The 25118-nt window shown below is 46.4% G+C and overlaps 1 long non-coding RNA gene across 1 annotated transcript; it reads right to left on the reverse strand.

The window, feature by feature from the left end:
* Positions 1-21847: 21847 nt before the first annotated feature.
* On the reverse strand, positions 21848-24848 carry LOC106149566. Its single transcript, XR_001235840.1, has 3 exons — positions 24758-24848; positions 22463-22892; positions 21848-21903 (listed from the first exon to the last, which is right to left on the reverse strand). It is a non-coding gene; the product is annotated as an uncharacterized LOC106149566 (long non-coding RNA).
* Between the last annotated feature and the right edge of the window lie 270 nt (positions 24849-25118).

Genomic DNA, 25118 nt, shown 5'->3' on the forward strand with positions numbered 1-25118 from the left:
CGGGCGAACCTCGAAAACCTTGTGCTGAAGGAAGCCAGACCCTCAAGGTCGAATGTTGTACATCCTTCATTGGTTCCTATCAGGCAAATGCAGAGATCAGAGCAGACCCAGGGTTACAGGGTGCGGCGGGACAGGGAATGCAGGGACTGGTTAATTGTGGTGGGGTTTCCTTGGGGCAATGGAATTTCTCTGGACCTGGTCGGAGCTGGTGTTTGCACAGCATTATGAACACACTCAGTGCCTCAGATTGTGCTCTTTACAGTGGTCCCTCTTAAGTGATGTGAATTTTACCTCAATTAAACACACAGTCAGACGTGCAGGGCTGGGGCCCTGCCCTGGACATCTTCCCACTGTCTGCACTGGTCTCAGGAGCATGGAGTGCAGGACATCAGGCACTGTCCCTAGGAGACTGTGGGTGGCCTTCCCTGGCCTCATGGAGATGTATGCAGCTTAACCGCAGTGGGCCTGACCCTGAGCAGACAGATGGACAAGAGGACAAAGGTACTGGAGTGGGAGGAAAGGGACGAGAGGGCCTGGGGGTGGGAACAGAAGGATAAAGGAGCTTGTGATGCTCAGCTATGCCCTGTGGGCCCCTGGACAAGGTGGCACGCTGCCCTGGCATCCTTGGGCAGTGGTACATCGAGGGTTTTATGTTCTTAGCTGTGCCAGTGGAGAAGCCACTCGGCTCAGCAAGGGAGCCAGCTGCCCAGGGCCACTTCAGCAAGGGTTCATCTGGCTCCCCAGCCCCCAGCCGCCCTCCCCGCTGGCCTCAGACATTCCTAAGATGCCTTAGGAAGAGTCCTGTCCTGGGCCTAGCTAGCCACAGGGCCTCCCCTCCTGCTTGGCTCCTGCCCTTTGTGCAGCTCTGTTCTGACCCTTTCTGCCCTGATGACAGGACCTTCCCGATGCTGATGGCCTGACCTGCCTGTAGCCCACAGCCAGGCTCCAAGTCTGTCCCTAGGACTCCAGGCACGGAAAAGGGGCAGGAGGAGTTGCATCAGGCAGCTGGACCAGAGCATGCAGCCACTTCCCATCCACACTGAACCCGCACAGATAACAGGGACAGTGGGCCTCAGTCCTGCCGGGATGGCTGGGAGACTTCACCGGGGCACCCTTTCTACAAAGCTGGGCCGGAACTTGCTGTGTGCTGGGCTCCGTGCTGGGCGTTGGGGATAATCGCTCACTAATAGGAGAATGAAGTAAATCATGCAGGTACCATACAGAAAAGAGGAGGAGGGGAACAGAAGAGCGCATAAGTGAGACAGGGACGGGAGAAGGCTTAATGGTGCAAGGAGGAGGTGACCTCTGCACGGAGTCACAGCCGAGACCCAGGGAACAGCAGGGGTGTGGTCTGTGGGAGAACTTGGTGGACTCCAGAAAAGGCCTGGGTAGCTGGAGGGCAGGGGCAGGGCCACAGTGGGAGGAGGAAATGGTGTGGGACTTTGACAGGGACCCTGGGTTGGTGGAGCCAAGGAAGGCAGCAGCTGACTGATGGTTGACAGGGACCATGCCTACAGCTAGAGGAGACCCAAGAGTGAGGCGGCTTTTCTTTCCTTGGCTTTGCTTTGGCCCTTTGAGCCTTCGAGGGTTTGCAGCCTGCAGAGCTGTGAAAGAGACAAAGGATGGGGTGACCAGAACACAGTGCCTGAGGCTGGCTTGCTGGGTTGGCAGCCCCAGCCCTGCTGCTTCCCCGCTGGGTGACCCTGAGCAAGTCGCTTAATCTTTCTGCGTATTTCTCCACCTGGGAGCTAGGGAAACAATCGCCTCTCCCTCCAAAGGTGGTTGTGAGATTCTGTGTGAAATCCATGGTCATACATGAAAAGCACCCAGTGAGTGTCAGCTCTTACTGTCACCTCAGGATTATCTCCCAGGGGACAGTGGGCTAAGGATGCTCTGTCGCCAGCTGCCCGTCCTTCCTATCCTCTCCGGGCCTCCATGTTCTTACCTATAGAGAAAGGCCCCCCTCTAGCTCTAACACCTGGAGCCAGGACCTGGATACCTGGAGCCAGGACCTCCATACTATAGGTGAGAAGGGAGAAGATTAAGTTCCTATCATGGGTCAGGAGGGACCAGTTAGAGTGCTTGTCTTTCTCATCACTCAGGGCGTGTGTCTATATCTGTCCATTTCATAGGTAAGAACAACTGTTCTTGTCTTTTTCTTTAGATTGTTAGTATTATTTCTTTTCACTTGTTGGGTAAATGTATTGGAGGATATTTTTCCATTTTATTTGTGTTTTATAAAACGTTTAACTTTTACTCTGAATTTAGATTTGCTTGTGTTCCCTGCTTCTGAAAGTGTTTGAATGGTGTTTTGAATGGGCTTTAGGATTTGCAAGCACAGAGGGTGGTCCGTGGCGTGGAGATTTCTAAGGCTGCCCCTATGGTACAGTTAGAAAGGATGGAGCTAAGGTAGTCACCCTCTTCCTTCCATTTAACTCTAAACAGCACCTTATGGTTATTCCTGCTTCCATTGCCCCAAGAGGTGTAGAAAATAAAACAACAAAAACCCAGCAGATGTGGGATGCCCTGGGCAACCCCACATGTATGTTGGATCTCCTATCCCGAACTTCCGGTCACCTTCACCCTACTCCCATCTCATTACAGGTTCATAAATATGTACCACATGTCATCAATATAATTAAGATCAGAGTGAATTCTGGGAGGAGCACGCGTGTTGAGAGCCCCTAAGAGGACTCAGAGCCCCGTCAATCATTCCTGTCGTTCACACCATGCCTGCGGATTCAGGGGGAGGCACCAAAGCGGAGATGCCTGGCCCTTCAATTCTGAAAGCCTGTTTTATCAGTGCTTTTTGCTGCTCTGCTGCTGTTGCTACCTTTGTGTGCCTTGAGCTGTGTGCAGTACTTTTCTGTCACCCCAGCATGTTTTCCTATCTGTGCCTGATCTTGTGGTGGCATGAACTTGCCCTGAGCACCACTTCCGGTGATCTTCAATAAACATAGCTGCTTACTGCTCACTATGGGTGTACACTCGGCAGTCCTTCCCTCATCATACACAAGGGCCTGGACTACTATTGGCCTGTTCTACTGTAGCTCCTGAGGACACCACCAAATTGCCCAGCCCTAGTGAAGCTACAGAAATGCTGACCATGGGTGTTGCATGATGAATGGGTGAAAGTGGGCAGGCAACAGGGCCAGAGGTCACAGGAGAGCTGAGCAGGAGGCAGAAGAGCCAAGCTCACACCTTGCTTAGGCCTCCGGCCACCGTGCTGGCTGTTTCCAGCACAGAGGCTGAGCCCACGGAAGAGAGAAGAGCACAGCAAACGGAAGACGGTCCCCTGGGACTCACACGTCACTTCGTGTTTTCATAGCTCATTGACCCAACCAGGCGAAAGTAGATTTCCGCCTAGAGGCAGTGTCCAGTGACCTGTCTTCAAGGTTTCCGATTAGCCCATGTGTGTCAGCGGCTCACTTGGAGGACCCAGAGGCAGAAGCAGGTGTCTCACAAAGTGGAAGTGGGGGCCATGTCCTAGTGTCCAGCTGGGTGCGACCTCAGGGCTTACCCTTTCCCCTTGCTATGGGGGACAGAGCTTGATCAAAGTCACGATGTTAGTTCTTTATGCCCCTGTGACATGCTGACCACTCAGGGTTCCTATGACCCTAATAGCCTTGAGCCAACGTCGTGGGGAGGAGTGGACACATGCATTGCAGGTTCAGAAAAATCCACAGCCTAAGTACAGGAGGGGCTTAGTGGAGGGGCTCTGATGGTCATGAAGGCTACAGAGCAAGATCGGATCCTGGCTCCACAGGCATCTCTGCTACTCACTGGGGACAGAGCCAGTGTCCCAGGGCCCAAGGGGACAGCCTAGTTTCTTTGCCTGTGTTCATACTCCTCAGCTACTTTACAGGGCTGCTGAGTGTCACAGGTTTAAAAGCACATAGAAGTTTTAAGACTGCAGAGAGGACAACAGCTGAGCTGCGGAGGGAAGTGGGGCACCTGCCAGGCCCTACAAGGTGTCAAAGCTCTGCCTGGGGAAGAGGACCAGAAGGGGGGATGCGAGAGGCGCCGTAGGCTTGTGAGGGTGCTGTCATGGGTGAGGCAGGGGCTTGTCCAGAGCGCTTACCAGCTGCCTCCCGTGGAACGCCAGGGATCAGCAGGTGCTGCCTGAAATGGAGTTCAGAGTCAGCCAAGAGGAGGAAGTGTGTGTACCCCACGACCAGCTCCTCCTGGAGCGGGAGAGTGCTATGTGCTAATGTAGGAGTAGGTATACGGGCGGTCAAATGTATGGTGAATGGTTAAGTTAAAACTTTCTTTGTACAGTAAAACACATTTCCACGGCTCCCCCTCAAAATCCTTCCGCTCTCTCAAACGTACATCGCACCTCTCTGGCCACCTTCTGAAACAGTTCTGGAAGTCCTCTTTTGTGTCTTTACACAGTATGATTAAAAATACCGTGGATGCTGCTGCGGAGTGCTACCCAATGGAAGAGTAGGCTGGTAAAAACATGACAGTGTGTCCTTATCCCTCCGATTCACGGGATCTGGCACTGTGTGACCTCTGGCTCTTCCCTAAAGTGAAAATGAACATGAAAGCTAAGTGTGAGTAAAGATACTCAAGAAAGAGGACTTCCAGAGCTGCTTCAGGAAGTGGCAAGAGTGATCGGATAAGTGTGTTTGAAGGGCAAGGATTTGGAGGGGGTTCACGGCAACATGCCTTTTACTGTAATAAATGTTTTAAAAAATTTAAACATTCATTGTATTTTTTTAAATCAAACCTCGTATATCACATGGACCAAAACCCAGAAACACAATGAGCTTGCCTGTGTCTGAGTCTTCTAGAAAAGTCTTCAGGACTTGTTAGGAAGAGCATGGAGGAGAGGGATGGAGTGAGCTCCAAAGAAGAGAGAGCTGGTGTGAGGCCAGGATCTGCGTGGGCTACAGCCATGACTAACGGAGTACTGGGGCCCGAAAGGCTGTTCCAGAAATGCCTTTTTTTTTCTTTTTTTTTTTGTCTTTTTGAGACCGGGTCTTACTATGCAGTTCAGGCTGTCCTTGACTCATTTTGCAGCCCACGCTGGTCTCAAACTTGCAATGATCCTTCTGCCTCAGCCTCCCGAATGCTGGGATTACAGGCATGTGCCGCCCTACCCGGCTCTGAAATGCCTTATTAACTAGGCTTCAGGGTTAGTAGTCCAGGGGGCAAGGGAGAAGAAACTGTCAGGTCCTGTCACCAACAAATTGAAGATAAGCTGCACAGAAGTTAGTTGTCTATGTCTGGTCGGCCATGGGTGGGCCCTCGGGCAGAGTGCTGAGGAAGTCGCATCCACAGGACTGCCCGGGAGAGGCAGGAGGCAAGGTGGCACTCAGAGGAGTAGGTCAGTCCCTGTGATACAGGGAAATAGAAACTCCCAACCTCAATGATATCTGGGACGAGTTCATGTTCTGTAAAATCAAAGAATGAATTTTAGAAACAACAGAGGTTAAGAGCAGAATATGTTTATTGAGGGAAAGAAAATACCTGTCCAAGAGAGGGACAGAAGAGGGGCCCGAGTGCGTTGCCAAGACTCTGTCTCTTCTAGGGAATTTATAGAGCAAAACAGGAGGTGAGGTGGGTCCAAGGTAAGGAAAAATGGACAAAACTATGGTCAGTCAATAAGAATTGTTCAGGTAAAATTAATTAAATCGTGATCAAAAAGTGGGCATAAGTACAGAACAGGGGCATTTCCTGTAAGGGGTTGGGTCAGGGACTCTTCAAGGTGCTCGCTACGTATTTAGAATATCAATCTCTGCTGTCCATCCCTAGGGAGGTATGTGGGTGCATTTGTTTAGTCCTTTTGTCTTGAGGCCTGGCCCACAGGTATCTTATCCTGTCTTTCACACTGGCTCTTTCGAGGGCCTGGCCCTGTCTGACTGCCTATAATATTTCTATCTAACTCAGCTGCCTATAACACCTGTGCAGAACTGGTCCTTGCTTGAGGCTGGAACAAGGAACAGTTACGCAGAAAGGTTCGATGGGTCTGATACCACGGGTGAAGTACATTCAGGAGAAAGCAAGTCTCCCTCCTCCCAGGCTCCCCATCAGAGCCCTTCAGGAGGGATCCCCTGCTGGGATGAGCATATGTACAACTGGATACATGATCTATGTAATGTACGCATACAGATGTCTTCACAGGAATGGCCTTGTTTTCCATAAAGATGTATTGTGGAGATCTTTACTGTTTCCTGCATTGGAATGGCTGTTTGGCACAAACCCTGTTGATGTGCCCTAATTTATCCAAGTGTGCTATGAATGGCCCTAATCTCTTGTTTATGTTATGGCGGGGCCAAAACCCGCATTGGGATGGTTGGGTAGAAGGGAACGCACATTTGTAGTTTTGGTACAAGCTTCCATGTGGCCTTTCTCCTACCTCCAGCCACACCTGGCCTCCTCGGTCCTCACCAGGGTGGGCATCTGCGCCCTCGATCTCTGCCAGCGCAAAACGTAAAAGTGACGTTTCACTGTGTTTCCTGTTTCCGTATTCTAAGTTGATGGAGACCACTGCGAAGCAGCTCTGAGCAGGACTTATGTTAACCCACTGGCTTTCCATGTTTACCTGTGAGTCACTGGTCCCTACAGAGGCCTGTCATGGTGGGTGAAGCCATGAGGCCTCAAAGGACAGGACAAGGCTACAGCTGAGGATTTTTAGCTCCGATCCCAATTAACTAAAAGGAGGCTGTAGCTGCAGGCATCTCACTCCTGCAGTGAAGGCCTTCCTGGAGTTAATTTAGTTCTCCTAAATTAACATAAGTATTACTTGGAGAATTCTGTAAAGGGTTTCCCAAGTCCTGCTCAGATTCCTGTGTTTTCTTCAGTATCCCCCTCCTTTATTTGAAAATCTAATAAATATGAGCAATCCAGGAAAGTCTGGGTCTTAACTCAGAGAGTCTTAAGCCAGAGAATCTTAAATATTGTAAGAGAGTTAGACTCTCCCAGAGCCCTGAAATCATTTCATTTGTCTCATTTATTTAAGCCTTCTCTGTCCACTCATTTGGGAGATTGTGGGCCTCATCAGCTCGCAATAACTAAGGGTTATTAACCTGGTATAAGTCATGTGTGAGATGAAAGCTTTCTTGTATATTTAAGGGGCATTTACATTTTATTTTCTGTGAACTGTCCATATCTTTTACCCATTCTTGACTGTAAAATTTTAAGGTAAAATGTTTCCAACATACAGAAAGATACGTACAGTTTACCCCTGAGAAAACACTCTTCAGAGTTTGTGGCCTCAGGTATTCGCAGATTTTTCCTTAGAACCTAACTAGTAATTGTTTGCAGAAAACCCCGCAATTTCATAGAAACTGCAATTTTTCTTTTTTTGGTGGGAGGTTTGCACGTAGCCAATCTGAGAGTGTCATTCAGTTCTCCTCGCTGCTGACTGGGTGCTGCCCTGTAGCCCGTCTTACGCAGACGCACCAGCATCCCCACATCATAAAAGGCTGCTGTATCATGTGCAGCTGTCTCCCGTGTTCTCGGTTTTGTTCCTCTTAAAGCCCTTAGATCCCTAAGATGCTGCCAAAATGCCTGTCACCTTCTAAGGCTTTATTGATACAGTCTTTTATTAAGTTAAATTGTATAACTGTGGGAGACATAGCATATTTAGGGTTTAAACTATAAAAATAGTTTAAACTATTTATAGGCATTTATATAATTTATAGGCATTTATAGGCATAATATAATTTATAAAAATATTAATTTATAAATTATTTTATTTTTAGAAATTTTATTTTATATACATTAATTTATAAATTATACATAATATAATTTATAGGTATAATATAATTTATAGGCATTTTTCTGACTATATCTGAAATTCATAGTTTTTCACAATTCATGGGTGCTCTAGGAACATAACCTCTGCAAATTTCAGGGGTCCATTCTATTGTGTGAGTACATGTATTTAGGATACAGTTACATAAATGCACACATATATGCATGTACTATATATATTATATACTGTCATCTTGTGATGTTCATAGGGGGCTGACTTCAGGACCCCCTTCCTGTACCACAGTCCCCAGTGCTCGAGTCCCTTATGTAACATGGCATAGTATTTGCATGTCACCTCTGCAGTCCTCTCTGGATTACTTATAATACCTAAAGCAATACAAATGCCATACAAATACTTGCAGTGTGTATTTTTTAGGCAATAATGATAAGAAAATTAAGTCTGCACATGTTCAGTCCAGGAAAAAATCTTAAATATTTTCAGCCTAACAGTTGGTTGAATCCATGGATACAAAATCCACCAATAGATAGGGCTGAATATGTGTGTGTGTGTGTGTGTGTGTGTGTGTGGTGTGTGTTGTATACTTAGTTTAAAATAAGACAATTTATAAACACCTTAAGAATGGAAAGATAAGTAGCTTAGGAAGTAGACCATTTTTAGTACCCTTGAAGTCCCCTATGTTGCCAGGAATAACCACAATTTTGAGTTTTGTGTTTATTCTCTTGTTTTACATTTTACTTCTATATGTACATGCACAGTATATGCTATTTATAATATATGTATATATATGTGTTGTGTGCATATATACTATATGTATATGTTATATGCTATATGTTATATATAGTATATGTGTGTATATATGTATAAATATGTATCTATATAGAGAGAGGAGAAAATTTATAAATATCCCTAGACAATACATTTTATATATTTGGGGGGCTTTTATATGTAAAAAATAGAAATAAAGTGGTCTATTTTCAGGATAAAATCTTTAACTCTGAGTGGAAATCTACTATTAGCTTATGGACATGACTAAGGTCAGGCACCTGAAAGAGTCCTTAAACAAAGAACAAAGGAGTAAATAGTCAATAAAATATGGCACTCACTGTGCTCTGATTGGAAAAATACCAGCAGTTGGCGCTGGGGATTTAGCTCAGCGGCAAAAGCGCCTGCCTGGCAAGCGCAAGGTCGTGAGTTCGGTTCCCGGTACCGGAGAAAAAACCCCCAAAAAAAAAAAAAAAAAAAAAAATACCAGCAGTTAAGGAGTTACTCCCCTGTAGTTTAATTCTTTGCCTTTAGACCCACAAAATGTTTATAAATAGGCATTGGCTGAGAAAATTGCACCCTCATAGTACTCAGCCTGATTGGTTTCTTGCCCCGCAATAAAGGCATTTTATTCTGTTTTACTTCTCTCTGTGCTGGAAAAACCTATCATATTGGTGCCGTGACTCGGTGCAGGCTGTGTGGCCTTACTAAGGGACAGAGCTTTCTTTCCCCTCGTTTGAGCCCCCCTGCCAGCGATCCTTTTTCCTTTGTCTAGATATTTGCTGTTGCCAGCCTTCATCCAACACTGGCCCACTCCGTTTCTCACGGGTGAGCCTCCTTCCATTCCGGGAGTTCCTGTTTTCATTTTGTTCCTTTTCCAAAAATTGTAGGCCTATGTCAGGACTCTCCTTCAGGACTACTGCGTCCTTTCCGTCCTATAGGATGCCCTTCTGCCTTCTTGATGATGATTGGGAAGATAGATTTGAGCATTTTGTCCTCTCTTGCATCCCAGAAAGGGTGACGGCCCTCTCAGGGATTTCGAGAACTGGCTGCTTCAGCCTCCGGTTTACCTTTGATTTGGCCACAGAATGGGGAACATTACTCCCCGCCCTCCAAAGCACACTCCACTTGGTTGTCTCTTGTCTAATTTAAATATTTGGGGACTAGGAGATACTGTTAAACCAAAATAATTAATCTTTCATTTCCAGAAGGCCTGGCCTCAATATAACATAGACAATGACGGCCAGTGGCCTAAAGATGGCACTTTTGATTTTAATACCCTTAGAAACCTAGATAATTATTGCTATCGCAACAGCAAATGGAAGGAATTGCCTTATGCTTATGCCTTGATTGCTCTCAGGGTGCGTCCTTCTCTCCTTCTCTCCTTCAGGCATGTGGGACTGCCTGACTGGCCCATTCCACACCACCAGAATCTCCTCCTAAGGCCTCTCCTGACCCTCTTGACGATGTTCCTCCTGCCTTTGCTCCTCCTTCACCTTATCCTCAGTCTCCACGAGCTGACTCTTTACCCTCTTCCTCTCAGCCCAATCCTGATCAGCCAGATGGGCAAACCTGCTCGCCACAGCCATCTCAGCCAGCGGCCCAATCCTATTCTCTCTACCCTTCTTTACCCATCTCTGAGCCTTCTCCACCTCCCAAACCCACAGTTCACCTAGCCCCACTTTCCATACACCGGCCTCAGACCCTACTCCTCCCTCCGCTCCTCTGGCATCATCCCCGCCCTCAGTCCCATGCACTTGGCCCCATGCTCAGTCTCATTCTCCTCCCCAACAATCAGTTGATGGGTCCCCATCCTCTCCAGATACAATGTCTATTTCATCTCAAGGTTCTTCTTTCTCTTCTTCCCCTCCTACATTGCCTTCCTTGCCTCCAGCCTACCATACCTGATCTAAGAGGGCTTATGGTAAAAAGTCACAAGACGGTGACTGCCAGCCACATGGCCACTGGCAACCATCTTGTGATGAGCCACATGGCCACCAGCAGCCATCTTGTGATGAGCCGCATGGTCACCAGTGACCATCTTGCTTTAAGTCACATAGCCACCGGCGGCCATCTTGTCATGAGTTACATGCTCACCAGCAGCCATCTTGCTGCAGGCCACATGGCCACCCTCTGCCATCTTGCCCTTGACTCCCCTTGCTCGCCGCTGCTCCCCTCAGACTCTACTCACCCTTCACCACCTCCTGATTTGTCTCAATCTCAACTTGTGTGCCCTCTTCAGGAACAGGCCGGCCCTGATGGGCTAGTTCGTATCCATGTTCCTTTTACCCTCTCTGACCTTTCACAAATTTCTAATAAATTGGGGTCTTTTATAGCTGATCCCCACAGATATATTTTGGAGCTAGAATTTGTCACCAGTTCTTATGATTTACACTATAAAGATCTTTTCACCATTCTCAACTCTTTCTCCCCTGCAAAGAAAAGAGTCATGGGATGCAGCCCAGTAGGAGGCTAACATTAAGCACCAAGCTAATCCTGATTATCCTGATGGAGCTGCTGCAGTGCCATTCACAGATCCCCATTGGGACTATCAGGGGCCTGAGGGCTCCCACAAGGTCAACATTATGATTGATTGCATTATAGTGGGCCTTAAAAAGATCTCTCATAAGTCTGTTAACTATAATGAACTTATGGGACAGACTCAAAGAAACAATGAAAATCCTGCAGAGTTTCTGGTACGCCTGACTGACACTCCAAGTCAGTTCACTGACATCGATCCACAGTCAAATGCGGGGATAGTACTTGTTAACTCTCATTTTATATCACAGTCAGCCCCAGATATTAGGGCTAAATTTAAAAAATCTGAGCTCGGCCCTCAGTCCTCACAGAAAGAGCTCTTAGCTTTGGCCTTTCATGTTTTCAATAACAGAGAGGAACAACAAATCTAGACAAGCAGGCTAGCAACTGGCAGTTGCTAAGGCAGCTGCCCAGTCTCCACATGAGCTTCTAGTAGCTGCATTTGGGGTTCCTAAAGTAGGCAAGCCTAAGCAGGCAGATGCCAAACAAGGTGGTGCCAGCAGCAATGCCTGAGCCCCTCATGGACCATGGTTCAAGTGCAGCAACGAAGGACACTGGGCATAGGCCTGCCCCTAGCCATGACCACCCAAGAAGCCTTGTCCCATGCTGCAACCTCAAGGGACATTAGAAGTACAACTGTCGTAGCCGCCAGAGAGTGGGTAAGCCATCCACTAGTTCCTTGCCCTCACAGGAGCTCTTATGGCCACCAGATTCATTATTGGCCGATCTGCTTGGTCTCACCATTAAACAAGCTCTTCTAAGGGCCCCAGCCCTTACTCTCCCTAACCCTACTCAACACTTCACCCTGTGCACTACCTCTCAAAGTCACAATACCATAGGTGTCCTGGGACACAAAAAGGGACACAAAAGTTGCTGGTATTCTTTTTTTTTTTTTTTTTTTTTGGTTTTTCTCCGGTACCGGGAACCGAACTCACGACCTTGCGCTTGCCAGGCAGGTGCTTTTTGCCACTGAGCTAAATCCCCAGCCCCAAGTTGCTGGTATTCTTAAGACAAAATAAAGTGCTAAAAACATATTAGTTATAGATAAAAAGTTTTAATTCTTTCCAAATTCTTATAAGAGATCTCTAGCTGACACACAAAAAATACAAATAAGAGTCCTGACTAGTCTTTATAATTACAAACTTGAAAAATTATAAAATCATTATAATTCAATTTGGCCAAAAATATTTGAGTGCACTCTGATTTTATAAGCAAATTTGTGTTGTGTATGTGTTCTTGTTTGTTTGTCTCTCTGTCCAATCTGTAAACAGTTGTTTTATTTGAGCTCAACAAACTTTTCTTCTTGTATTTTTTGATTTTTGAAACATCTGCCTTTAATTTAATTTGACTTATAGATACATGTCATCGAAACTAAAGATTTGCTTCTTCCAAGTTGCCAGTTCAAAATTATGTTAAAATTGGTCTTATAAATGTCATGATATATTATAACCTGAGAGTCTCTCACTGTTCAAAAACTGATGTGTCAAATTGTGATTAAATGTTCATAGGACAAAAAAAAGGGGGTTAAGAAAATTAAATAAACATCCCTTAGGGTGGAGAGAGATTGTTGGACAGGACTCTAATTAATGAATAAAGAGCGACTGCCTGGGATAACATTAACCAGTTTTTGTTCATTAATAAGAAGCCCCAATAATCTCTATAGCCTTAGGGGAGACACCTCAATAAATATTGTTCAAAATATATTGTGATATGTTTACACTAGCCATTTTCAAAAGGTCAAGTTTTTGAAAATAAGACATTAAGGTATTTTTGATTAAATGATGTTATTGGTACAAGACTAAATTAGAAAACAAAATAATAATTCATTATTGTCAATTTCATGGTATATTAAATATATTCATGCCTTCCAAATGTACAATATTCTAAAATGTAAAATAGACATTTTCTTTCAGATTCAGACATCTGTCTTTCTCTTGTGCTCCAGATATTTATAATAAGAGGTTCATATCAGGCCAACATGAGGTCATTATTTAAATGTTAACCTTTTAACAAAAACTTATGTGATATATATACTATGTATATGCCACTACATTTAGAAATGCTTAGATATTAAACAGCCCAGACAATGTTATAAATTTCTTAAATGACATCCTGTCTAAGGACAAGTTCGGTAAAATCTCCTTATGTATTAGGTAGGGATGATGACTAAAAGGGCTATTCTATTGTGCTACAAAAATGTCATCATGACTGTTATGTTACAATACTATGTATGATCTTTGACTTCCAGTTTTCTTTGTAAAGCTATATAACTGTTGTTTGTTAACATTCCACAGGGATTCAAATACTAGAACATCCATGATTGGTAAGAAGTAATAGTTCTCTGGCTGTACTTTATATTTCAAGGTGCTTAATACTCGGGTAAAATTTTAATAATGAAGTTCACTGCTCCCATTACAATATAAGTCATTAATCTTCTCTTCTGGATATTCAACCACTGAGGTTTGGAGACCAAATTAGAAAGACAGGTGGGCTAAGAGGACAGTCAATATTTGGCCCTTGGCCTCTGAAGTCAGTAAAGACTCAGGACATAAGAGAACCTCTGCTGCAACATCACATAACTCAGTTGAGTCCCTGATCTTCTGAACAAGGAGATTATGGGACCACAGAGGATGGCATATAGTGTGCCTAAGAAGAGTCACCAGGAGAAAAAGTCTCCCAAGCTTTTACAGAAAGCCCCTTGGTCAAGCAATGGCCGTGACTCATCCAGACGGCTGACACTGACAGAAGTACTGAGAGGCGCTGTACATGGTTCCAAGGTAAGTTCTGAGGAGATTTAACTGACCTTGATAGATAGCAAGAAGTGAATTTTAATTAATACAGGTCTCACTTTAACTTGGTCTTAAACATCCAACAGAAAAGTATACAAGATGCATAAAGCAGTGTCATAATAATACTAATTTCTCCAAGAAATTGGTTTATTCTTGCCTAGAGACTACAAAACTCCAAGTAATTGTAAAGATAAAACAGTGATAAATATGCTGATTCCTGTTACTGAAAACCACCAGATCTTGTCTAAAGCAAGTGTCGTATGATACATATCAAGGCTGTAAGTAACTGTACTCATCAGGCCTTAAATGACACCATAGCTGATCTCTCTTCTAAATAAAAAGTAAAATTAATAAAACAGGCCATCCTTCGAAACCCAATTAACAGCCTTGCTGCAGTCACTCTCCAAAATCGATGTGTCTTTGACATCCTGACAGCTAAAAGAGGAGGCACCTGTGCTATGTTGGGAGAAGAATGTTGCTACTTTGTAAATGAATCTGGGATCGTTATGGACAAAGTAAAAAATCTTTGCACCTGGCTTGAACATAAACACCTAGAGCTAAAAAAAAACTATGTCTCTCCCCCTACACCATGGTCGTGATGGAATGAAACATTTGGGTCATGGGCAGGGTTCTTGCTACCTCTTCTGGGCCCTATAATCATGATAATAACCTGTTTACTTATAGGAGCCTGCATTTTAAAACCTTTGTCTAGTTTTATTCAATCCAGGCTTCGCACAATCACGGCCAACGAACTCATTGCTCTAGTAGACATCCTCAACACTGGAGTTCACGGAGGCAACACCCATCGTCCCCTCGCCCCCCTATTATAGCGATGCCCCTATTCAGCAGGAAGCAGTTTAAGAGTCGTCACCCGCTATAACCAAAAGAGGGGAATGATTGGTTTCTTGCCCCACTGTAATTCCTGCTGAGTCACTATGTGTCCAGCCAATATGGCGCTGGCCTCTAGCGGCCATGTGCTAAGCCCCACCCTTCTTCAGCTGAGTCAGAGTATGACTTCCTACTTCCCTTTTTGTAATATCCCGTTTCTTTTTCCCACGCTCCCACCCAATCCTGGTCTGCCATGTCAGGTGGTCCGCCTCCTAAACCCCACCTCCAGCCTGGGGCTATTTAACCTTGGACCCCACGAAAGACCCTCAGAAGATCCACGTCTTTCTCTCTCTTTCTTTGTGGTCTTCTCTGCACCCACAATAAAGGCATTTTACTCTGTTTTACTTCTGTCTGTGCTGGAGAAACCTATCACAGCCAATGAGGAAAGTGGGAAAGGAACTGAGTGGTAGGTGGGGAGTAAGGGACTGCAAGCGAGTGAGAGGTTTAATTGCTCTTGGTAACCACCCAGGTGTGCAGGCTGGCATTGCAGACACCCAACCTTGCAAGACCAAATTAAAGCCTCGTTTTCAATACCCTTTGTGCCTTTGGGTACATTCCTTGAGTCTGAACAAGTGAACACATTTCTGACATGTATAAATAGTATTGAACTGTGGCTACTGCTATAACTGATATTCTCTCATGGACATTTTTTCAAACTCTTCATGGTTTTTTTGAAGTCTTGTTATAAGCTGCAACTTACTCATCTTCCCTGCTATAAATTATGTTACTGTATAAATAAGTCACGCTGTGTCCTTTCTCCTGTTCACGGGCTTGTGAGCCCCCTGAGCTGTGTCACAGTCCACTGTTGCAGAGCTGTCCTGATGGACTTTCCCAGTGTGCACAGGGGCTGGGTTCCAGGATGTGTGCATCTTCGGGGAATAAGATCATGTTTGCCGCCCACTTAAAGAATAGATTGCTGGGCCGGGGATATAGCTCAGTGGCACAAGCGCCGGCCTGGCAAGCACAAGGTCCTGAGTTCAATTCTCAGTACACACACAAAAAAGAATAGATTGCTGGTCCTATTGATCGTCAAGGCTCTTCAAGGATGGGAGAACTTGGTCTGTGGCATGGGCTTATTAATGTTTAGATGCTCAGAAAAGTCTTTCAGTAAGGACACCTTGACCAGGTACGGTGGTGTATGCCTGTAATCCTGAGGCAGGAGGATTGTAAATTCAAACCCAGTCCTGGGTTTAATCCCCAATGCCACAAAAAAAGACCTCTGTTTACTGGCACAGTTGGGAGTCTCTCTGCCTAAGTGAACCATGAGCCCTTGCTCTGCCCTGAGTATCTCATGGGACTAACTTGGGACATGTGGGTGTGAGGAGTACACATCAGGATGGGTCCCACAAGTTGCATCCGGGCAACTTGCAGCTTCCGGCAGTGTTGACAAGGGCCCCCTTCCAGCTTCAGTGATCTTGATGATCTCAAGACCACACAAGGCTTTTCCAATCTGCCCTGCGTCATCCAGCACAGCTCCAGCCTTGGGCTGGGCTTCCCTTCTCTCCATCCTCATGACCAGGAGGGGGACAGGACGCAGAGCACAGAACACTCTTCACCACCCTGCAATCCAGGGCCCACCTTCCCTGTATCCCATGCAGTCCCACAGGACCTGTTTGGACCCAAATCGATGCCCAAGACTCAGTTCCCCAGGAAGCCAGTGCCCCTCCCCGACCGTGCTGCCCTGAGGGCTGTTCCTTCTGCCACAACCTGCTGATGATGAGTCTGCGCCTTTCCCCGGCAGGCTCGGGGCTTGGCACACAGTCCACACCCGCCGGGGATGACTGGATCAACAATGACAATAACTGACCCTGTACTAGGCGCTCACCCTGGGTGGCTCGGTGCTAAGGACTTTCTGAGGACAGTCTAACATATCTCCTCACATGGAAACATTCTGTATGGGTGCTCTTGCCACCACCTTTCATTCATAGACAAAGAACTGAGGTTGGTGCAAGATGGACCATTTGCCTGGGATCACAAAGCCACTCAGTGGCAGAGCGGGACTCAGATCCTACAAATGGTTTTCTGGTTCGGGTTTGCACTGCACCTTGCTACCCACCTGACCAGGTAGCTGCGTCAGGCAGCCCCTGTCTGGGTAGGATCCAGAAATTGCCAGACAGTGACAATGACCCTGCCCTAGAGACTTTCACTGAGCCCTGTAAATAAGCAGCCATGAGGTGGGAAGGACCCGCTTCTGGTCCTCTGCCCTTTCCCGGTTCCCCTCCTAGCAGCTGGGGTCGCAGGTCACATGCAGGCCACTTGAGGCTCCAGTGCCAAAACCTCCTGGTTTGCAGAGCTGGCAGTTGCTCGGGGCAAGCTGCGAGCAAACAGCTGTGACTCCAGTCCCCAAAGCTCCCCCTTACCTGTGTCAACACTTTTATTTTTAAAGCAGCACAGCCAAGGTGGGGGCCGTGAGTGGGCAACGGGGAGGGAGGGAGCCGGGGCCCTTATCAGCTCCAGGGTCCTTGCATATGTAACGCTGTCATATAATTAACAGTGAAGATCATTTACATTGTCGCTGAGCTAATTTTCATAATGTTTTCTTTATTATCAGAGGAAGAAATTAACCCAAGAATTTATTTACATAGCAGCCTCAAACAGTAACAGCTTGCTAATTGCCTGTTAGGTGATTAATAAGCTTACAGCAGATGCTAATGCGTCGTGGGTTCCCGTTTCAAAGGTGCTCTTGCTGCACGCTTGTGTTTTTGGCAGCTTAATTAGTGCAATAATTATGTACTTGTTGCTCCTTCTTTCGAGCAAATACTGTCAAATGCTTAAAAGATTAAAGTGAATTATATCCTGAGAACTCACAGTGCTTGAGGATGCCCGTTCTTGCTAACTTCTCTGCTAGAGCGAAAATAAACAAGAACAAAGAAGAGGGGTTGACTTGTCAAAGGGAACAGTGAAACCTAGACCCCCCGCTGGGTTGCAGTCCTGGCTTTGCCGCCTCACGAACGTACATACCTGAAACACTGCCTCAGTTTCCCCTTTATCACAGGAGGATCATATCATTGGCATGTGAAAGTGGGGAGATGGAACAAGAATCAGAGAGTTGGGTGATACACAAGTGACATGCAACGTGGGTCATTTAGGTCTTGACTCCAAGTAACTGTAGAAAGCCATCTTTGCAACTGTCCGAGAAATCCGATCCAGGGTGGGGGATACAGCTCAGCGGCATAAGCTACTGCCTGGCAAGCACAAGGTCCTGAGTTCAATTCCCAGTACCAAAAAAAAAAGATTGCATGCCTGTAATCCCAGCACTCAGGAGACTGAGGCAAGAGGATTGTTGTGAGTTCAAGACCAGCCTGGACTACAAAGTGAGCTCAACGCCAACTTGAACTGCATAGCGAGACCCTGTCTCAAAAGGACACACACAAAAAAGAAATCCGACCTCAGGTTGTGCAGCAGTTGATGTCCAGAAGTCATTGCTGATTCCGTTAGGGGCAATAACGGCATGATGGTGATGGAAGAGAAAAATGGGCTTCACTGTGAGATTCACATACTGAAGAGCTGAGAGTTGGAATGATAGGACACTTCTGATCTGGTGTAGAAATTTCCAGCCTCCTCCTGAAAACAGATGACTTGCAAAATGTGGATCAATGTTGAGGCTGGGTGATGGGTACGTAGGAGAACAGTGTGTCTAGTTTCTCCATTTGTTTTTTCTTTTCTTTTCTTTTTTTTTTTTTTTTTTTTTTGTTCTGGGAATCAAACTCAGGACCTTGCACTTGCAAGGCAGGCACCGTGCCACTGAGCTGTATCCCTGGCCCTGTTTTGCTTTTTTTAATTAATGAAGTTCATTGGTACATATTTCAGATATACATAATGATCACATTCATCACAGGGAATTTGTACATGTACGTGATATACCTTGCTGCTTTTTTTTTCATTCCCTTGCCCTCTCTTCAACCCCTCTTCCCCTCCTTATTTACAAAAGCTTTGCTTCCATTTTATCTTTGTTGTATCATTTTTTTCTTTTCTCTTCCTTCACATCCCCCTCCCGCTTCCTAGTGCTCCTTTCTCTTGAACAATTTTTTCCTATTTCTTCCACTTTTGTATGTACTTGAAAATGTGCATGGAAAAACTGGACTGTAGAAAGGAAAGGACAGAAATTCTACCAAGACCTGAGCCTGAGAATCCAGCTGTCTCTGGTTAAGTTCAGCTCTACACTGTACTAGCTGTGTGGCTTTGGAGGAGGACCCAAAACTTTTCCGTGCCTCAGTTTCCTCTCAATGCCATCTCGCTGCTTCCAGGGCCATCTATGCCTGTGCCTTGCCCATAGATCTGGAGATCTGGAGATGAGCTGCTGCCGTGGGTTTTTTGTTACCTGAGTGTCGCTGTTGGGCATGGAATTGGCCTATAACATTGGTGAAGCCTAAGGCAGAGCCGGGTCCAGCTAGAGAGTGAAAGGTTTCTGGGACAAGGGGTTTTGGGGGCTGGAACTGAGAAAGTACTGCCCAAGTTGGGATGAGCCTGTCGCTCTGCAATGGTGACTCAATGCCCAGCACCTTGGCCCAGCCAGCTCAGGCGGTGGGAGTCACACCTGGAAGATAACTGGTTAACATTTAAATGAACGACAGAGACCATAAGCGTATTCATTAGACTTCTAACTTCATGGCATCCATGTCCCTGTCTTTTGATAACAACTCCCCAATTTCCTTTGGAGAATCTACCCCTGTGTCTCTCTTATCCTTGTGTTCTTAGCAGAGCTCCCTCCTGGCTGTAGGGTAAGAGCAGATCTGTGCCCCAAGAACGTGCACTCAGGTTAATTCTTGGGACCTTCGCAAGAAGCATTAAGAAACAGCAAGACTTTTTTTTCTGCTGGACCACAACTACTTGTCTTCTTGCCACCTTGTGGAAAGAACCTCTGAAGATGGAGCTAGGAGAAAAAGCAATGGAGAAAGCACTGATTAATGCCCCTGGATCCAGCCATACCTGAGATCAACTCCCTCTGAGCTTATAAATTACATGAGGCTAATAAATCCCTGTACATGTGTACATCATCTATTTCAGGGTGGGATTTTCTGACACATAATAAAAATTTTCCTCTTTGATGCAAAATGCTGCAGGAATCTTGAGGCAGGTCATCCTTTCTGGGATAAGGAAGCTTTGCAGATGACCAGAGATGTGACAGGGTATTAGCAAAAGTGTGCTGCTAGGAGGCCGCAGTGGAGACCAGCTGGTACCCAGGAGAAGCCTCTAGAGGAGTGGAGCCCATCTTGCCATCCCAAGAGGGAAAGCACTTTGCCACCCACGGTCACCTTTCCCAGAAGAGGTCGTCCCCAATGCTGGAGGTTCCCAGAGCCCTCAGCTCCTTCAATCCAGACTTCCTGCCCAGACGGGCAGCTGGGATGAGGTCATCGCTGGGGAGTCTTTTATCCTCTTGCTAAGCTACTTCTTTCAGTAGCAATTGCTGTCTTGCTTAATCTCAGAATTATCTGATTGTCACAGTCGAGTTTTCCACATTAGGCAGTGAGCCAACAAGTTACTTAACCTATAATTGCCCTTTAATGAAGCCCATCTTCAAAACTGAATTGTCAAAGGGAAACTTGTAAACACACGGCGAGGTCCAAGACCAAGCCAGCCCCAGACGTCCCAGCCAAGCCCTTGACTCCTCTCTGGCGTCAGCCACATTTGTCGGAGTTACTGGGGGCTTTATCACCAGCTGCCACGTGGAGTAGGGAGGAGTCTGGTGCCTGCAACTATTGCCAGGCACTGGCGAGACTTTGCAAAGCAAGCTTGAGGGGGCTTGGTTTGGGTACACACAGTCCGCTGTGCCGAGTACCAACCCTCTCCTCCATGAGCTACAAGATGCAAAAGTAACACCCACCTCACGCCTTGAACTTTGCAAAAGCTGCTAAGTAATGTCCATCTTTGGTCCACACTGTAAATAGTGGGTGAGGAAGGTTGACCTTGGAGGGCAGATCTCACCATAGCAGCCATCTGGGAGGGCTCTGTCCATGGTGAGTTGTCTGCTTCCAGGAGCGCTCAGCTGCATCTGGGAGTCCAAGGTGAGCAGTAAAATATCCTCAGCCGTTCTGTAGCACTCTCAGGTTCATCCAGAGCACCCCGAAACCAGGAAAGAAATATTTGCAGAGTACCTTGTTGGTGCCAGCTAGCTTGCTGGGCACCTCCCATACTTTATCTCAATTCATGATCAGAACGACTCAGAGCTCAGTCCTGCTATCCTTATTCTGCAGATGGAAAAATAGGAGGCCCAGGAGGTTAAGTAAAGTGCCCCATGCCAAGCAGCTTGTGGGTATGGAAAGCAGGGTTTGTGGGACGGCTGATGTCAGTACCTCTTAGACACTTTGGCAACTCCCCTATGGACATAATGCTGGTCTAAAGCCAATGGAAAGGTGCTGATAAGAAGGTTGAGAATTCCTGAATAAAATACACTGATGTCTAAGACTCACTTCAAAATAAGAGTGCTGCAGGGGGAAACCAATAAGAATATAAATGAAAAGACTCTTAGCAAACAGTTGTGAGAGCTAGGGGTGGGCACGGAGAAGCTCAACATAGCATTTTGTCTAATTTACATATATATGCTTGGAAGTGTTCATTGCAAAATACCTAGAAATACTGTAGATGACACCTTCTGCAGAAGCCAGCGTCCCTCCTGAGTATCTCCTAACGCCTATACGTACCTGTCACTGCCCCGACCTCACTATGCCATGTTTGAGTCACCTTTTAACTAGCTGATGTCCCTCCAAGACCTTGAGCTCCTTGTGGATAAGGGCAACGGCTGTGTTGTTCACCTGGGAAATGTTTATAGAGTGAGTAAACGGAAGAGTCGAGGGCACAGCAGGCACTTGATAAATGTTTTCGAATGAAAAATCCAAATAACTGGGTCTTAGAAGCTGGCTGCGTTTGGATAAGCAGAAAGGTTCCAGAGCCGGCGCGCAGGCAGGGAACCACGGGTTCAGAGCAAGGGTCAGAGCACAACTGGCCACAGCCCAAACCAGAGTCATCGGCGATAATGCGCTGCCCAGGCGGGCTGGCCTGGCCACTTTTTAATAACTCACATTTCAGAAGCACAGCACCGACTGCATTTATTTTTTATCACCACGGCAGGGTCAGTCTCCCACCATGGCTGCAAAAAGTGACGCTGCGACTTTGAAAGTCTCAGCTCATTAACTGAAGAAAGCTGACCGGACGCACCTGGTGCAAGGCTGCTCCAAGTGTGGGTGAAGCGCGTGCAAGGCCCTGGAGGAAACAAAAGCAATCAATTAAGGGTCCAGTGTGGAGTTCCAGTTGGGAACCTCAATCTTGCCGCAGTTCCTAACGTTTGCTAGTAAGAGAGAGCAAAAGGCTCCCTCTCTCCAAGATAGCCTGTCCTTCAAGACACAGTGCTGGTGGACACTGAGCACCTGGCAGCAAAGGCAAGAGTCAGGCGGCTTGGGATCAAAGGGCCCTGGAAGGGCCAGCTGCCCTGGCGTCCCCATAGCCTGGGAGATGTTGTGTTTCTTGCCAGCTTTCCAATACACACACACATGCTCTAGAGCTGAGCATGGTGGTGCATCCCTATAATCTCAGCACTCTGGAGGTTGAAGCAAGAGGATTGCTGTGAGCTGGAGGCCAGGGAGTTCAAGGGCAGTCTGAGCCACATAGCAAGACCCTGTCTCAAAGAAAACAAAACAAAAATCCTGGCTTAAACTGGGCCCCAAAATAGGCCTGCAGGATGCATTTGGGATGCCCTGGAAGGCCTGTCTTGCTCAGGACTTAGTCCACCCAAAGACAGGACTCTAGAGGAAGACGCACCTACCATAGCATGAATGTGTGACACCCTTTACAGTCTACAAGGAGCTGTTCTCATCTTGCCCTCCCAGCAACTGTGGGAGCATGGGAGAGAGGGAAGCAGGTCGAACTGAGGCTCACAGGAGTGGTGGGACTTGGGTCCAAGATGGCACAGCAGGAGGTTGGAGCCAGGAGGGTCCCATCAAGCGGGGTGAGGTCCAAGCTCTCCACTCTCCCAGTTTTCAGGGCCTGCCTTGGTGTTGTCGTCACACACCCTCAAATCAGGCTCAGAGACTCTCCACAGAGGCCTGTGGCCTCCTCGAAATATCTATGACTCCCACGTGTCTGGAAACATCAATGACTTCCTCCTTCCGGGTTTGCCTCTCCCTCCATTGCTCAAGTAATTCAGTGTCTCTGGAATATTAATCAGTCTGGGAGGGCTGCTGCAACAGATTTCTCTGAGGAGAAGGCAAAATGAACATAAATGTGTCGGGGATAATAATTCCTTTTGTCATAACACTATGAATTTCTCCAAGGGCCCTCTCTTTCGCTGTCTTACTAGAAACAAGCAGTGACCCTGTGAGCTGCCTAGGACAATTATGATTGTTTCCCTCTTAACGAGAAGGAATGAAGGTGCGGAGCAGTTCTGCCTCGTCTGAGGCTTTGCTCTCTGCCCTTTGCAGTTCCTGGAGTTTCAATCACACGAAGCCAACCTTTAGCTTGACTAATGAAAGCCTTGGAGAAGATGGTTGAGAGGACTTCTTACGCCTATTCTTAAGAAACTGATTTTATTACAAGGCAGTGCATAGTACACATGTTTACACATCTTATTCTTCTTTTGTTCTTTATTCGCTCTGTGTCTAAAAATGTATGCTAAGCCCTCCACCCATACACACACCAAGACAAAACGTTAAACTTCAGATATCCTGACTTAGTGTATGTGGGATGTGGGGTGGGCATGGGGTCGATCTAAGAGAGATTGAGGGAGGTCATTCCTTCTCCTTGGAGTCTTCAGGCACCGGGGAGGGTGATCCATATGGGGATTTGATGCTCTCCTGACTGGCAGTCACTGCTCGAGCTCATCACTTTGTATTATGGCAGGTATGCATCTGTCTGTTTTCCCCAGGAGACTTTTGAGAACAGGGAGGGCACAGCACCAGATTTGGGTCTGGCAGTGATAGAGGAGAGGTGGGAGTTCAGCGGGCTTGGGGATCTGTCATGATTCTACAGCAATAAACCAAGGAGGAGGAAAGAAGCCTTGAGCATAAACATGGACTTGAGAGCTCCAAAGGAGACGGGCTTGTGGGGGTTTGAGAATGTGGAGCCTGTGTCAGTCTCTACAATGAACTAGAAAGGGGCCAAGGATAAGCTGTCAGACTCCAGCTTGGACAACATGGTTAATGTCTTGATCAGGGCCCAGGAGCACAGGAAGGCGGAGATGGATGGAGACCATGTTTGTGTCATTGTGGATAGATTAAAAGTCCAAGTTTCCTATGCGTCTGGACACCAGATATAAAAGTGGTCAGGTATCAGACTCTTAGTTGGACTACAAACTATGGCTTTATGGAATCCCTCGTCCCCCCTCAGTGCCCAGGGGATGAGCCTTTGTGCCTATAACCTACTTACTACCTGGTTCCCTGGTGGCTCTGGATAACCAAAAACATTAGACTTTCTAATCTCTTGTGTTCCTTTTTGCCTTCCATGCCTGCCTTCAGCAAGAATCCTGCAGGTTACATCAATCTCATCCAACATCTTCTTAAGATCCTTGAAAAGTCACCTAGCAGCAGGTACAGTAGGAGGGTCAGGAAACACACTTTCAAGACTTGACTTAGCCAACAGCTTTTAGGTGATACTTGGGAGGCTCCTGTCCCTCTTCAGCAGTTCTTTTCCCAAACCTTAATGGTGAAGTAGCTAAGATCTTCTGTCAGAGGAGCTTATGTTGGACGAACTCACCCATCTAAAACAGTTTTAATGTAAGAAAAAGTTTATAAAAAAAAGACAAGTATTTGAAAGCATTGGAAAGCTGCCAAAACTGGGCAGAAAGTAGAGTGAATTTGACTCTTGAAAGAACATAAGCTCTTCATTGGGTAGAATTCATGTTTATATAGCTTTTCTCCTAAGTACACTGTATCCTATCTGTGTGACAGGCATGACTAGAACTCAAGTAGGAAACCACAGGCTTTCTGACTTCGATGTCAGGAGTTGGAGCTCAAGGATACCACAAGGATCTGAAACTTAAGGGGAAATATCCTGGACAAGAGAAAAGTTGGGGGGGTTAAAATCTGCATATAGGCTACTCTCATATCACGGACTCAGTCCTTACCTGTGCATGCATGAAGTTGACATAAAGCAGTGCCAGGAACCAGCAAATAGAAGCATGTAAAAGCTGAACATAGCATCCAGCTGTGGGCCAACTATAGCTGCAGAGATGGAATTTTGGATTCCCATCCAGTTCCTAAAATAAAACGAACTCAGAACCAAGGGCTTCATCTTTAGGATAAATCAAATATTACATGTTCTAACGAAGTGCAAAGTCAAGCCTCCATAAGCTCATAGTGATCAAACAGCAACTTAATAGTCAGCATAAAAATCGACATTTTTTAGATAAGGGGCACCAAGACATAGAGAGAAAGGATTAGTTCTGGTCTTCTATAGCACAGCAGGGTAACTATTGGTTTCAAAAA

Source organism: Chinchilla lanigera, unplaced genomic scaffold (genome assembly GCF_000276665.1).
Source record: "Chinchilla lanigera isolate Chin_1 unplaced genomic scaffold, ChiLan1.0 scaffold00049, whole genome shotgun sequence".
Lineage (NCBI taxonomy): Eukaryota > Metazoa > Chordata > Mammalia > Rodentia > Chinchillidae > Chinchilla > Chinchilla lanigera.